The sequence below is a fragment of the Rhinopithecus bieti genome, unplaced genomic scaffold (assembly GCF_001698545.2).
Source record: "Rhinopithecus bieti isolate Rb0 unplaced genomic scaffold, ASM169854v2 scaffold_32269, whole genome shotgun sequence".
NCBI classification, from domain to species: Eukaryota; Metazoa; Chordata; class Mammalia; order Primates; family Cercopithecidae; genus Rhinopithecus; species Rhinopithecus bieti.
Window position 1 is genome coordinate 78,916 of NW_016813799.1, and position 13,598 is coordinate 92,513.

Sequence of the window (13,598 nt, forward strand, 5' to 3'; positions counted from 1 at the left end):
AGACTTTTTCAAAAAAAAAAAGAAAAAAGATGGAAAGCTTTTTGGCAGAATATGTCTTGATCTAGAGAATTATTCGTTTCACTTGCTTTCTCCACACCCAAGCTGATGCTTATGTCTTCCTACCTCTTAAACATGAGCATCTTATTGAGATATCAGTGGATAAAGAACAGCAGTGAAAATGGAAAATATGTATTAAGATTTGAAATTTACAGAGTTGGCTAAAGACAAGTGAAGATATGCAACGGAACTGTGGAATTTTATAATATATCTTGTCCCATTTATGAGATAGCTAATTTTGATGCTTTCTGCATGTGATTTCTGGAATTGCTGGTGGTGGGTCCCAAAATTTCTGTTCTCTTTCTAAATCATGTGTACTGGTTTGGCAATAGATGGTAATCATCACTGGATTTTTCATAGGGCTTTTGACCTAACAGATATATTGTTTAATTTGCCAGCTTCTAATATTGCATAAAGAAACTGCTCAATTTTCCCCAGGAACCTACTGAGTTTACCTGATCTTTACTGATCTTCAACCCTATCACACTTATCTTCCAAATCTCTTTGTCTCTTCCCATCTCTTCTGGGTACACTATAATCATATCATACCCATTAAAGAGCCTCAGCCAGTGATCTTCTGCTCTTGGAAGTTGGGTAGTACTAGTGTGGACATGCTCACTGGACCTTTCCCTTCTGTCCTTGTGTTTATAATAATGATTGCAATTCTAGTAAGACTAACTTTGCCATCACCTGGAATTAGAGGTATAAGACACTTCAGGGACTTTTTAAAAGAAAGTAGGATAGAGGGAGGCCGAGATGGGTGTATCATGAGGTCAGGAGATCGAGACCATCCTGGCTAACACGGTGAAACCTCGTCTCTACTAAAATGCAAAAAAAATTAGCCAGGCGTGGTGGCGGGCGCCTGTAATCCCAGCTACTCGGGAGGCTGAGGCAGGAGAATGGCGTGAACCCGGGAGGTGGAGTTTGCAGTGAGCAGAGATCGCGCCACTGCACTCCAGCCTGGGCGACAGAGTGAGACTCCATCTCAAAAAAAAAAAAAGAAAGTAGGATAGAAATACAAACAAATGAATAAAGAAACAAAGAGATACTCTCCAAGCATGAGGAGGTGTGGAGCCAAGGTCAAATTGTAATTCATGATTAAGATAATTATTAAACGTGAGCAAAATTGGCACACTGGCACACAGTCAACTTGGCTTCTTCAACATGGTGCAGTTTTTGGAAGCCAATAAAATGTTCATAAGAAAGCTGGTCTTCTAAGGAGTATTTAAATAAGAAATGTTATTTCTTTTAGGAGTGAAAAGAAGGTAAACAGTATCTTTGAAGTGTTACATGGAGTAATATTCTTAATAAATGCACCAGGAAAAAGGATGTACAGACATTCAGGCCTTTCCATTGCTTCTGTAACATGACTGCTTTTAGGAAGGTTGCTTGTTTTTTAAAAATTCTCATATTTATAATTTACAAAACAACAATAGTCTGTTTTGCAGAATTTATTCTTTTATAATATCCTCAAAATGGCTATCTACCTGGGTTCTGGAGATATTGAACAGATGTGGCAAACCTGTGAACTTCAGGGCACATAGACTACCTAATTATGAAACATAATTACACAAAATTGTGCAATGTGTAATTGGAGTGTGAAAAATATATTCTGTCACCATTATGAGCTGGGCAAGAATGATAATGGCAACTTAAGTCTTTCTAGCTCTTTGTTTTTTACCTCCTAATAATGCAGTTGAACTCATACAAGTATTTCTGAGAGTCTCACATGTGTTTGTTTATGTGCTTGTCTGTGAAGAGGTCAGCTACACGTGATGTCTACCTCTTTTATTCCTCTTAAATGCCCCACCTCTGCTGGATTCCACTGACATATCCGAGGGAGCTATTGTTGCTGAACTTCTGAGGACGCTGCTTCCTGTGCTCATAGCTATGGTCGCTGATGCATGGAATCCTTGAGATGACAAAGCTATACCATACTCCTTGCCAAGTAAAGGAAAGTGTCTCTGCTCTTCTGGGCTACTTTCCATGAGTGGCTCTCAAAATGGTGTTGGCTTTTAATCCCACATCTTAGAGAATTTTGATGAAAGCAGCCTTTAAAATTTTTTTTGTTCACAGTTTTCTCTCCTTTCCCTGACATCCAGATATGAGTTTATAAGGAGCTGAGCTGGGGACAGAGCCAAGTAGTGAGACGATAGCATCCTTAGAGTTAGTCTTCCCTTCAGGTGGCTGATTCTCTCTTTTCATTGGGAATGGATTCTATCCTAAATGGTGCTCTGTCACTCATGTCAATGGACATGTGGTGGGCTTGGTTCCCTCATTTCAGCAGACGTGTCCAGAATGGCTACAGTTTAACCTCAAGCTGCAACTTCTAGCTATATTAGTAATGCTGTCAAATATATCTCCCTCCCTTTCTAAGGGATTTTTATGTACCAAATGTTGAACATTTTTGAGATCAGAAGCCATTGTTTGGTTTATTTCGTAACACATGGTATGATTCTGGCTACTGCCAGAGTCACAAGAGGACGTTGTGTAGGTGTCATGAACTTCTTTTCTTACAAGTGAAGATAGTAAATCATGGTGTAGACAGCAGCAGGAGAGATTTGGTTAAAAAAATGAGAACTTTTTTAGTGAAGATTTACGTGCCCTTGTCTCCATATCTGATGTTTTCTCTCACACTTCACATGCAACGTGTCTAGAACTCTTCTTGGCAGTACCATCAAAACATATTCAGATGTGGACAACTGTCACCACTTCCTCTGCTATCATCCTGGCCCAAGCCACCATCATCTTTCACTTGGCTTATCGTGATAACCTCAAAATTGGACCTCTTGGCCATCTAGTCTCAACATATAAGGCAAAGTGATCTTCTAAAAAATTAAGTCAAGTAATGTCACTCATTACCTTACATGCCTAATGCCTTAAAATGATCCCCTATTTCTTTCATAACAAAGTCATTACAAAGGCCTTCAAAGCTCCATATTTGATCACTTGGAATGAGTTGCTTAGAATGGAATAATGAACTATACTAATAGAAAAATAGACTTCTAAAAAAGGAAGCTCTCATAGAGAATAAAAATATCATATATTTAATAAATGTGGGGTAATGAAAAAACCAAACAAAACAAAACATGGGCTAAGAGCTCTAGCTATGCCATGGAGCAATTACGTGATCTTATTTACTTAGTAACTTTTTGTCTTGTAGCCTATTTTTTTCTATAAAAATAAAATATTTGGCTCCAGATCATCTTTAAACATTTTTCCAGTACTAGAATTTATAATATATTAAGAAAATATGGCTAATCTAAGATCAATAAGGACGTATTTATAGATTTGTCTAATATTGTTCATGAATTGGGTCTGATCAATTTTCTCACCAGCCACTTTGTTAAAACCAGAATTCATAGAATAAGCTGGTCAGTATTAGGATAAATCTGTGGTTATGGAATATAGCCAGCAGACCCAGGGGAGAATCAAACTTTGACTTTGAACAAATTGGCATAGTATTCTCACCAAGCAAATTAACTAATCACAATCAAGTTAATCATCATGCAAAAGAATCATTTCTTCTTGGCTCTATGAAAGCTTTATTTAAGATGCTTCTCAGAATTATGTGCACTATATTTATAATAATAATTTTAATAATGATTGTGATGCTGATGATGCACCTGCTTCTGATAATACCTGTTTAGGACTTACTATATAAGCACTGTTCTAAGAACTTTGCACATAACTCAGTTAATTATCACAACAATGTGATAAGATAGGTAGTAATATTATTCCCCTCTCAATTTATAGAATATAGTAACTTGTCAAAAAGTGCTGCAGTGCCGGTGCTAGGGTTTGAACTTAGGGACTGCAACATCAGAATCTGTGCTATTAATTAGTAAGTTTGTAGGGTAATGGAAAAACAAAACAAAACATGAGATAAGAGTTCTAGCTTTACCATGATTATTTTGTTTAAGAGATATTGGCATTAATCTTAGTTTCCTTTTAACTTGCCCTCTCTTTCAGAGATTTATTTCATTGTTTAGAGTCACCTTCTTTGGGAAAATCAGCTAAAGTATCTCCCATGAGAAAATTATTTTACATTTCTAGTTATTCTTTATTTCTTTGCATTATTTTATTTTGTGCTTAGGTTTAAGTATTTCCTATGATGATTCATTAAAGGATAATTCATTTAACTTCTTTTCCAGCTCATTTCTTTATCTTAACATGAGACTTTACAATATCATTCTCTTTTCACACCAGGCTTTATCTATAGAACTATATTTATGTAGAAACCAACTTGGAATGAGTGGCTATTTCTCTAAAATCTCTAAGTTATAATTATTAAAATTCTGATAGTTAACTGATGAATCTGTTCTAATTCTTAATTTTTTTATCTGAAGAAATTAAAACAGAATAATTTATGTGTATGAATACAAAAATCAGCTACTATTTATTGAAGGTTTGGTAGGTACTAGGCTATTGATATATGTTGTCTCTGGTTCCAACAACAACCCTGAAAGGTTGACTTGAAAAGCAGAGAAGTTCAATAATTACTCCAAATTCCTAAGTTTAATAAGGGGTGAAGTCAATATTCAAACTTACTACTACACCATATTATCATATATATATATATATATAGGTATTGAATTGTAACTGCCTCAACTGTAGGAACCAAGTTTTGCACAGTTGTTTATTTTCCTTCATGCCTAGCATCATGTTTTGTCATGATAACTTTTTAATAACTACGTCACAGTGCTTGGTGGGTAGTAAAGAGAGCAAGTAGCCTCATTGTGTGACCCCGATTTCCCTGTGATAGTCTAGAATCAGTAAATTTTACCTGGTTTGGTAAGGGTTGATGCTCTTCAATCAGCCTGTATCTCTACAATTCATCTGTAAAATTGGAACAACAACCCATTTGGGTTGTTGTATTTGTCTAATCCCAAAATGCCTGCTTGCCTGATGAGTCATCACTGGGTCTCACTAGTAAGTCCCTTGGGGGTACCTTAGCTCCCCTAAAGATACACTGTTCTTTCAGGTTGAGTGAGAGCCTGTCTGTAGTCCTTTGCCTAGTGTTGACATTATCTTGAGCCTCCACCCTGGTTTCCTCATCTTGGTAAGACTTTACTGTAAGTTTATATTCTGCTTTGTTAGGAGTCTCTGAGCAGACATACTAGGTGTGCCATATTTGTTTATATATTTGCTAACCTTTTTCACTGGATTATGACTACATTTTTTTTTTTTTTACAGTTCTTACATTTCAGTTGCTTGTCCCTTACTAGTGTGTACTGCTTTATCTATTGTTTCTCGCAACTCTGTGATCTTCTCACTTATTAGGCCAACTTTCTATCACTCCTCACTGCAGAGAAACACCACCTCCAGCCCTTTAGCTAAAAGTTGATCTAAGAAAATTTTAAATGCCACGCTTTTTTAGTTGAAACACCACAAACACATCAAACACACATGTAAAAAATGGTTGAAATGGCAATAGCTTTATTTGGAAAGAAGATTACAGTTTCATTTAAAAGCAAATGAAATACTTGGTTTTACTGTGTACCTTTTGGAATCTTTTCTTTCAGAACACGTATTTGGAAAACTGACCTCTATATCCTTGAAATAAGATTATATAGCATGGTGTTATGTTTCATATGCTTTTAAAATAAAATATGGGTTATTTTAGCTTTCATCTTTCCACTATGGGAAAAAAATGGGGAAGAATCTAAAGTTTGCAGCCTTCAGGAAAAATTGCAAAGGTTTTATTTTAAAGAGAATATGGACTTTCATTGAAGTGTGACATCTCCAAAAATGGATTATAATCAGAAGGCGAGTAAGGCAGATAAGCATTTTCTGATGCAAAATGGTCATGACTTACAGATATATGACTTGGCCTTTTCTCAGCTCCCAAGGGCAGGAAATGATTACAAACCTGTAGACAGGCTATACCTTTCTTAAAACACTCCTGCTCTACAGGCAGATTAATGAGAGCTTTGTGGAAAATTACACTGCTAGAAAAAGACTGAGAAATGTTCTTGGGAAGGAGAAGGAATTTTGTTTAGAATACTCTGGAGAATAAATATTATTTGTAAGATATCAACAGTTATTGTGAGTATAGATCTCTGGCACAGAATTGCGCAGGATTTTCATAAAAACTGAGGTGACTGATTTACCTTAAAGTTGGTAATTATAAACCCTTCCTATATTCTAACACCTATAGTCTCATGTTTCAGATACCGGACATCTGAAACATGAAAGATTCCACTTTCATGGTCTTTACCTGCCTTTAGGGTATTAAAACACTGAGGAAAAGGATATCTGGTGCTGTCTGCATCTGTATGGCACTACCCAACTTGAATAGATGGAAAAGGATGTCATTATGATTCAGTTCATTTTGTCTTTGACGCTGATCAGAGACAATATGGAATTTATCTTAATATGTTCTTGTAGCACCTGTGGCAGTTCTTACCTGGGTTTAAATCAAAATCAGCAGACACACTTAAAAATAGATTCCTTGATCTCACCTTAGACCGTCAGTACAATTTCGTGGTCAGGACTTTGGATCTTCTTTCTTTTTTCCCCCCTCTGATGAGTTGGCTTTCAGAACCACTACCTTATGATGCCTAGATCAGGGATTTGCACTCATGTGACATTCACTATGAATGAACTGCTTATAGGGCATATTTGAAAGGGAAGACAAAATGAAAGTTTAACTCTATTGCCTGTGACTCTACCAATTCAACTCTGTTTTTTTATTTCTTGAAATTTACTTGCCTTCAAGGTTTTTGTCTTAAACTACAGATACATTTGAGATTAGTTAATAGTAGTAGGAGCAGTACAAAACTATTAGAAGTTCTGTTTATTTCCTGTGTTGGCGTCTTCTCCTGCTGCCCAAATTGGCCTATTGACCTGCTCTCTGAAAACATAGTCATGTTCCAGTTTTCTGACTAATCAAAATGCAAAATGCAAAGTAGGAGCATTTAAGCATAACTCAAGGTCAGCCTTACCCATCTCCAAGTCTAGAGTTGCCTGGGGCCTACCAATGAACTATCTCTTGCTAATTAACAGAATGGGGTCTGATGATTGAGTTGTTCCTGAAGTTAGACCCTCTCCATAGCCACTTATCTGTCCATATCATAAAACTGGGGAGATTTTAAAAACTTTAGCTTTTGAGCTCCACCTTCTTCAGATTCCAGTTTAATATGCTGGGGAAAGGACTTAGGAATTTATTTGTGGTCTTCAAATTAGCTTTATTAAATTCACCAATTTTATGTGTTTATTTGATGCATTTTGATAACTCTATACAGTGACATAAGCACCAAAGCAATCATGCTTTGCCTTAAGCACCAAGGCAATCGTGTTGTGGAACACTTGCACATTGTTTCTAAATGCCCCTTAACGCCCCTTAGTGCCCCTTTGCAGTCTCTCCTCCGCAACCCCTGGAAACAGGCAACCATGGCATTACACTGACTTTTTCTAGAATTTCATATAGAAGGAATCATACAGAATGTAATCTCTTGTGTCTAATTTCTTTCAATTGACAAAGTACTTTTGAGATTCCCTTATGTTGTTGGGCATATTACTAATTTCCTCCTTATTACTTGAGTAGTATTCCATGACATAGATATATCTCAACTTGCTTATCCATTTACCTATTGATAGACATTTGGACTGTTTCTAGTTTGTAACTATTTTGAATAATACTGCTGTGAACATTCTTGTACAGGTCTTTGTGTGGACATGTATTTTCAATTCTCTTTAGGAACTATCTAGAGGTGAGATTATGGGTCATAAGTGTATGTTTACCCTTGTCAATTACTGTATAAGAAATTGACTATTTTCCAAAGTGGCTGTACAATTTTGCAGTTCCACCAACAATGTATGAGAGTTCTAATTCCTCCACATTTCACCAAAATAGTATTGTCAGTCTTTTTACTTTTAGCTATTCCAGTGGGTGTATCATGGCAACTCTTTGTGGTTTTAATTTGCATTTTCCTAATGACTAATAATGTTGAACATTTTAATGTACTTATCTGACATTTTAGTATCTTTTTTGGTGAAATATCTTACACATCTATGTCCGTTTGGATTTCAGGTTGTTTATCTTCTCATTACAGAGTTGTAAAAGTTATTTATAACTTCTGGACACAAGTGATTTATCATATATATGTATAATAAATATTTTCTCTCAATATGTATCTGAAATTTCAATTCTGCTGAATGTCTTTGGAAGATGAAACATTTTGAATTTTTTTTTTCATTTTTTTTATTATACTTTAAGTTCTAGGGTACATGTGCATAACGTGCAGGTTTGTTACATATGTATATCTGTGCCATGTTGGTGTGCTGCACCCATCAACTCGTCAGCACCCATCAATTCATCATTTATATCATGTATAACTCCCCAATGCAATCCCTCCCCCCTACCCCCTCCCCATGATAGGCCCCAGTGTGTGATGTTCCCCTTCCCGAGTCCAAGTGATCTCATTGTTCAGTTCCCACCTATGAGTGAGAACATGCGGTGTTTGGTTTTCTCTTCTTGTGATAGTTTGCTAAGAATGATGGTTTCCAGCTGCATCCATGTCCCTTAATAATTTCTTCTTTTATGGTTTATACTCTTTGTGTTCTATCAAAAATATTTTACCTCTTCCATGGTCACAAACATTTTTCTAAAAGTGTTATAGTTTTTGCCCCATATTAGATATATGACTCATTTGGACCTAATTTTTGTATATGTTTTGACATAAGAGTGAATGTTCTTTTTATATAAGAATACCCCAGTCATTTGAGAACATTTTACTGAAAGAAAATATTATTTCTTCACTAAATTAACTTGTTATTTTGTTAAATATAATATAACATGTGTGCATTTATTCTTATTTTAGATTAATTGAATTTTTAGCATTCCATTTAATCTCTATTTTTGGCTTACTAGCTATGACAATTATTTTATGAATCTAGAGTTTAAAATATACTTCTTTACATTGTTATTGCTCACTTCCCAAGAATATTATACTGCATCACATATGATGTAAGAAGTTTATGGTAGTAAATTTATATTTCTCCCTCACTTTTGGTTCTATTGTTATCATATATATGTTATTTCTATATCTATTCTTAAACTCAAAATACATCGTTATTTTTGCTTAGTGAATTATCTTTCAAGAAATAAAATGAGAAACATTAACTTCTATATTTACCAATATAAAAACTATTTATGGCCTTCTTCATTCGTTTGTATTAATCCATATTTTCATCTGTATTTTTTCTTCTGCCTAAAGAATTTCATTTAACATCACTTGTGGGGCTTATCTACTGAGACAAATTTTATTCTACTTTTTGTTTTGCCTTCAAATGTTTTAATTTTGTCTTACTGAATAAAAAATCCCTAGTATAGAATTCTAGGTTGATAGTTGATTTTTACTCTCAATACTTTGGAGATATTACTTAATTATACTTTGACTTGCATGGTTTCTGATGAGAAATCTGCTGTACTTCTTTTTACCTTTGTTTCTCTAATATGTATTATCATTGAATGCTCTTAAGCATGTTTCCTTATCACTAGTATTGAGTCATTTTATTATGATAAGCCTTGATGTAGTTTTATATTTATGGGACTTGGGACTTCTTGAATGTTTTGGTTAAGTGTGATCAAATTTGGAAAAGTGTCAAATATTATTTTTGCCTTTGCTGTTATATTCTTTGTAGTTGAAATTCCATTTATATGTGTTTGATCTCTTGATATTTTTACATAGAAAATTTATCTATTTACTTATTTTCCACTTTTTTCTCTTTTCCATTTTCAACAGTTTCTACTGCTGTAACTTTGAGTACACTGATCTTTTGTTTTGCAGCATCTAATCTGCTGTTAATCCCATCATGTAATTTTAAAATTTCAGATATCATATTTTTCATCTAGAAGTTATACCTGAATATTTTGTTTACTTTCTGTTTCTTTTCTTAACACGGTCATTCTTCTGGGATATACAAAAACATATTTAGAGTAGTTGTTTTAATGTCCTTCTCTGTCTTGCCAGGCAGGATTTCCACTACAGTTTATGGGGTATGTGCTGTTCTCTGTGTTGTGTAAGTTCCGGGATTTGTTTGTTCTATGTTTTCCAGTGAGTCTTTCTCCAGCCTTAGATACTTTCTTCTCAGATATGTGCACATCAGAACTTAGCTAAAGACTGGAGGGAATCCCTCCACAGATTTATTTCTCAACCCACTTTTCTCCTTTTCAGTGCTCTGTCCCAGTAAGTCTACCTGCTTCAACTTTCCCAAACTCTGATCCCTGTTTTCTTATTCTTTGCTGAATTTCCCCCTCCCTGTTCTGCAGCCTAGAGACTACCACCAGACAGTAACATGGGCAATTTGGTTCATCTCCTTGATTTTAATTTTCTGGAATATGATAGTCCTATATTGACATTTATACAATGTCTGATAACAGTTGATTCATATATTTTATTTTGTGTTCTAGTTTTTGAAGGCAGGAGGCCACCATTTCACATTCCTACTAGCAATGTATGAAGCTTCCACGTACTAACCAAGGCTTGTTATCATTGTTGTCCTTTTTATATAGCTATCTCAGTGAGCATAAAATGATATCTCATGTGGTTTTGATTTGCCTTTCTCTAATGTTTGTTTATCTGAGAATATCTTTATTTTGCCTTTAATTTTGAAAAATACTTTTGCTGGACATAATATTCTTGGCTAACAACTATTTTTCCCTCCAGCATGATGAATATGTCATTCAACTGTTTTTTGGCCTCTTTTGTTTTCATAAGGGATTACTTCTGTATCTTACTGTGGTTTTCTTTTATGTGATCCGTGGTTTTCACTTGCTGTTTTCAAGATTTTCTCTTTATTCCAATGTAATCAGTTTTGCTATGCTGAGCCTTAATCTTTTTGTGTTTATCTTACTTGGAGTTCATTCTTGCATATGTAGATAAAAGTTTTTCAGCAAATTTGAAAAGTTTTCAACCATTATTGCTTTAAATATATTTTTTTCTCCTTCATCTTTCTCCACTTTTTTATGGTACCCTTTTTATATGTATGTTGGTACACTCATTTAAAGGTATCTCACATTTCTCTGAGGCTCTGTTCACTTTTGTTTTTATTGTTGTTCTATTTTCTCTCTGTTCTTTGGGTTTTGTAGTCGTTATTGATTCACTTAGTATTTCTTCTGCCAGTTCAAACCTACAGTTGGGCCCTTCTAGTAAACTGTTCATTTTGTTTATCTTTTCAACTCCAGAATTAATTTTGGTTCTTGTTTTTTTAATAACTTATGATCGTCTCTATTTAATTAGACATTGCCATTACATCCTTTTTTTACTTCTTTAAGCATAGTTTCCTTAGTTCTTTGTAAGTATGTAAAAGAAAATACATACTTTTAAAACTTTGTTATAGCTGACATCTGGTCCATCTCACAGGCAGTTTTTGTTGCATGCTTTTTTTTTTTTTTTTTTTTTTTTTTTTGTAGGCGAAGTTCTCGCTCTGACTCGCCGGACTGGAGTGCAGTGGCCCGGGGGATTTCCCCTCTCACTGCCGAGCTCCGCCTCCCGGTTTGCGCCATTCCCCCCCGCCTCAGCCTCCCGAGTAGCTGGACTACAGCGCCCCGCACCTCGCCGGCTTAGTTTTTTTTTTTTGTATTTTTAGTACGAGACGGGGATTCACGTGTGGTTAGTCAGGATGGTCCCTGATCTCCTCGACCTCTGTGATCCCCCCCGTCTCGCCTCCCAAAGTGCTGGGGATTACAGGCTTGAGCAGCAACCCGCGCCCCCGCGGCCAGCACATGCTTTTTTTTTTTATGCATGTATGTGCGTCACACTTTTTAAAAAAATATCTCATTTTTTGTATAGAACTGCCGTTTTTGGTAATATGTTGTAACAATTCCAGATACTAATTCTATTCCTCTTTTCTGGGGCTTGCTTTTGTTATTATTTATATTTTTTATCTTGGGTAGACTATTTTATTGAAGTCTTTTTTTGCAGTGTGAAATCACTTGAAATAATATTTTTTGAATTTGTAGTATGTACTAGGGGCATTTTATATATGAGAAGACTATGGCTCAAAGAGGTTTGATGACTTTTCTGGAGCCACTTACCTAGTCACTACAGCAAAGATATTCAAATAAAAATTTGTCTAACTCAAGAGTACTCTCCTGTGTAAATAGGATACAATAATGAAGTTTGCAGAGGATGTATGTATTCGTTTTCTATTTTCTACTATAACATATTACCACAAGGTTAATGACTTAAAAATACAAAATTTTAATATTGAGTTCTGGGCCCTCACATGCCAAAAGCCACCTGGCATGGCAACTGCACACCACTCTGCATCCTACAGTGTGGATCCTCTGCATGTGTCTTTGGGAGATGAGCTCACTAAAATGGCCATGTCCAGTCAAGGACACTTTGAGGGAAAATTTGAGTCACTGGATCTTGCAGAATTTGCTCAAAATCAGCCATGGGGGTAAGCTGTTTGGACAGGAATCTGGATCTATGGCTAAAAAGTATCCCGTGGCAACCCAGTTGTTAATTGGAAGCTTCACTGGATGGTGTATGAGTTTCATATTCCAAAAGGTTGAAAACTGGCTGCAACAGCTGTGGGGTGAACTTTTCTTCTTTGGCTTGCAAGTCATACTGAGTGCATCAAAGATGACTAGCAACAACTGGAGGAGGACATGAAGAAAGCCAAAGAGATGAAGATCCATAAGAACAATCAGATACCTACTGAGGTCAAGAGCAAAGCTGAGGAGGTGGTATCATTTGTGAAGAAAAATGTTCTAATGACTGGGGGAATTTTCAGAGGTCTTCTGCTTGGCATGGCATTATAAGGAGGATGGCCTCATTTCTATTGTTCTTGTTTTTTTTTCCAGCCACCAGCCTCTATACTCCATCATAAGGCATAGAGTCCTGCCTCTTCTTTTCCCATGCCTTCCTCCGTGCTGTGGCAAATCCAAATGGCTTTTAGAAGCCTCTGTTGGTATAAGTTAATATGGTCCTACCATGAGCTTGATGGTGGCAGAAGAGACAGTAGATATTACTTCTCCTTCCAGTCACTATTAAAGATATTCTTTACTCAGAAAACAAAAAAAAAAAAAAAAAAGCTCTGGATGTCAGAAGTTTGAAATGAGTGTTACTGGGCTAAAATTAAGATATTGGCATGCCTTTTCTACATTCCTTGGATCACAGCCTTCTTCCTCTATTTTCAAGCCAGTACCATTGGGCTGAGTTTTCCTCACACTACCATCTCCCTTGTTCTCTCTTCTATTTCCCTCTGCTGCTGTTAATGATCATTGTATATACATTGGGCACACCTGGATAACTCAGAGCATTCTCCATAATTTCAGACCAGGTGAATAGAAGCCTCTATTTTATCTACCACCTTAATTTCTCTTTTCCTAATGTATTCACTGGTGCCAGAGATTTGAGCATGGACATCTTTGGCTGGCTATTATTTTGAGTGGAAGGTCAAAGAGAGGACAGGTATTAGAGTCTGTGGAAAAAGCAGTATCTAGGAAATATTTGGTAGACGAGTGAGGGAGCCTGAAGAGATTGGTAGATTGAGGGAAAAATTTGATAGAGAGTAAGAATCTTAAA

General features: G+C 35.8%; 1 pseudogene; it reads left to right on the plus strand.

The window, feature by feature from the left end:
- Nucleotides 1–12,322: 12,322 nt before the first annotated feature.
- Nucleotides 12,323–12,832, plus strand: LOC108513256 (FUN14 domain-containing protein 2 pseudogene; annotated as a pseudogene).
- Nucleotides 12,833–13,598: the final 766 nt, after the last annotated feature.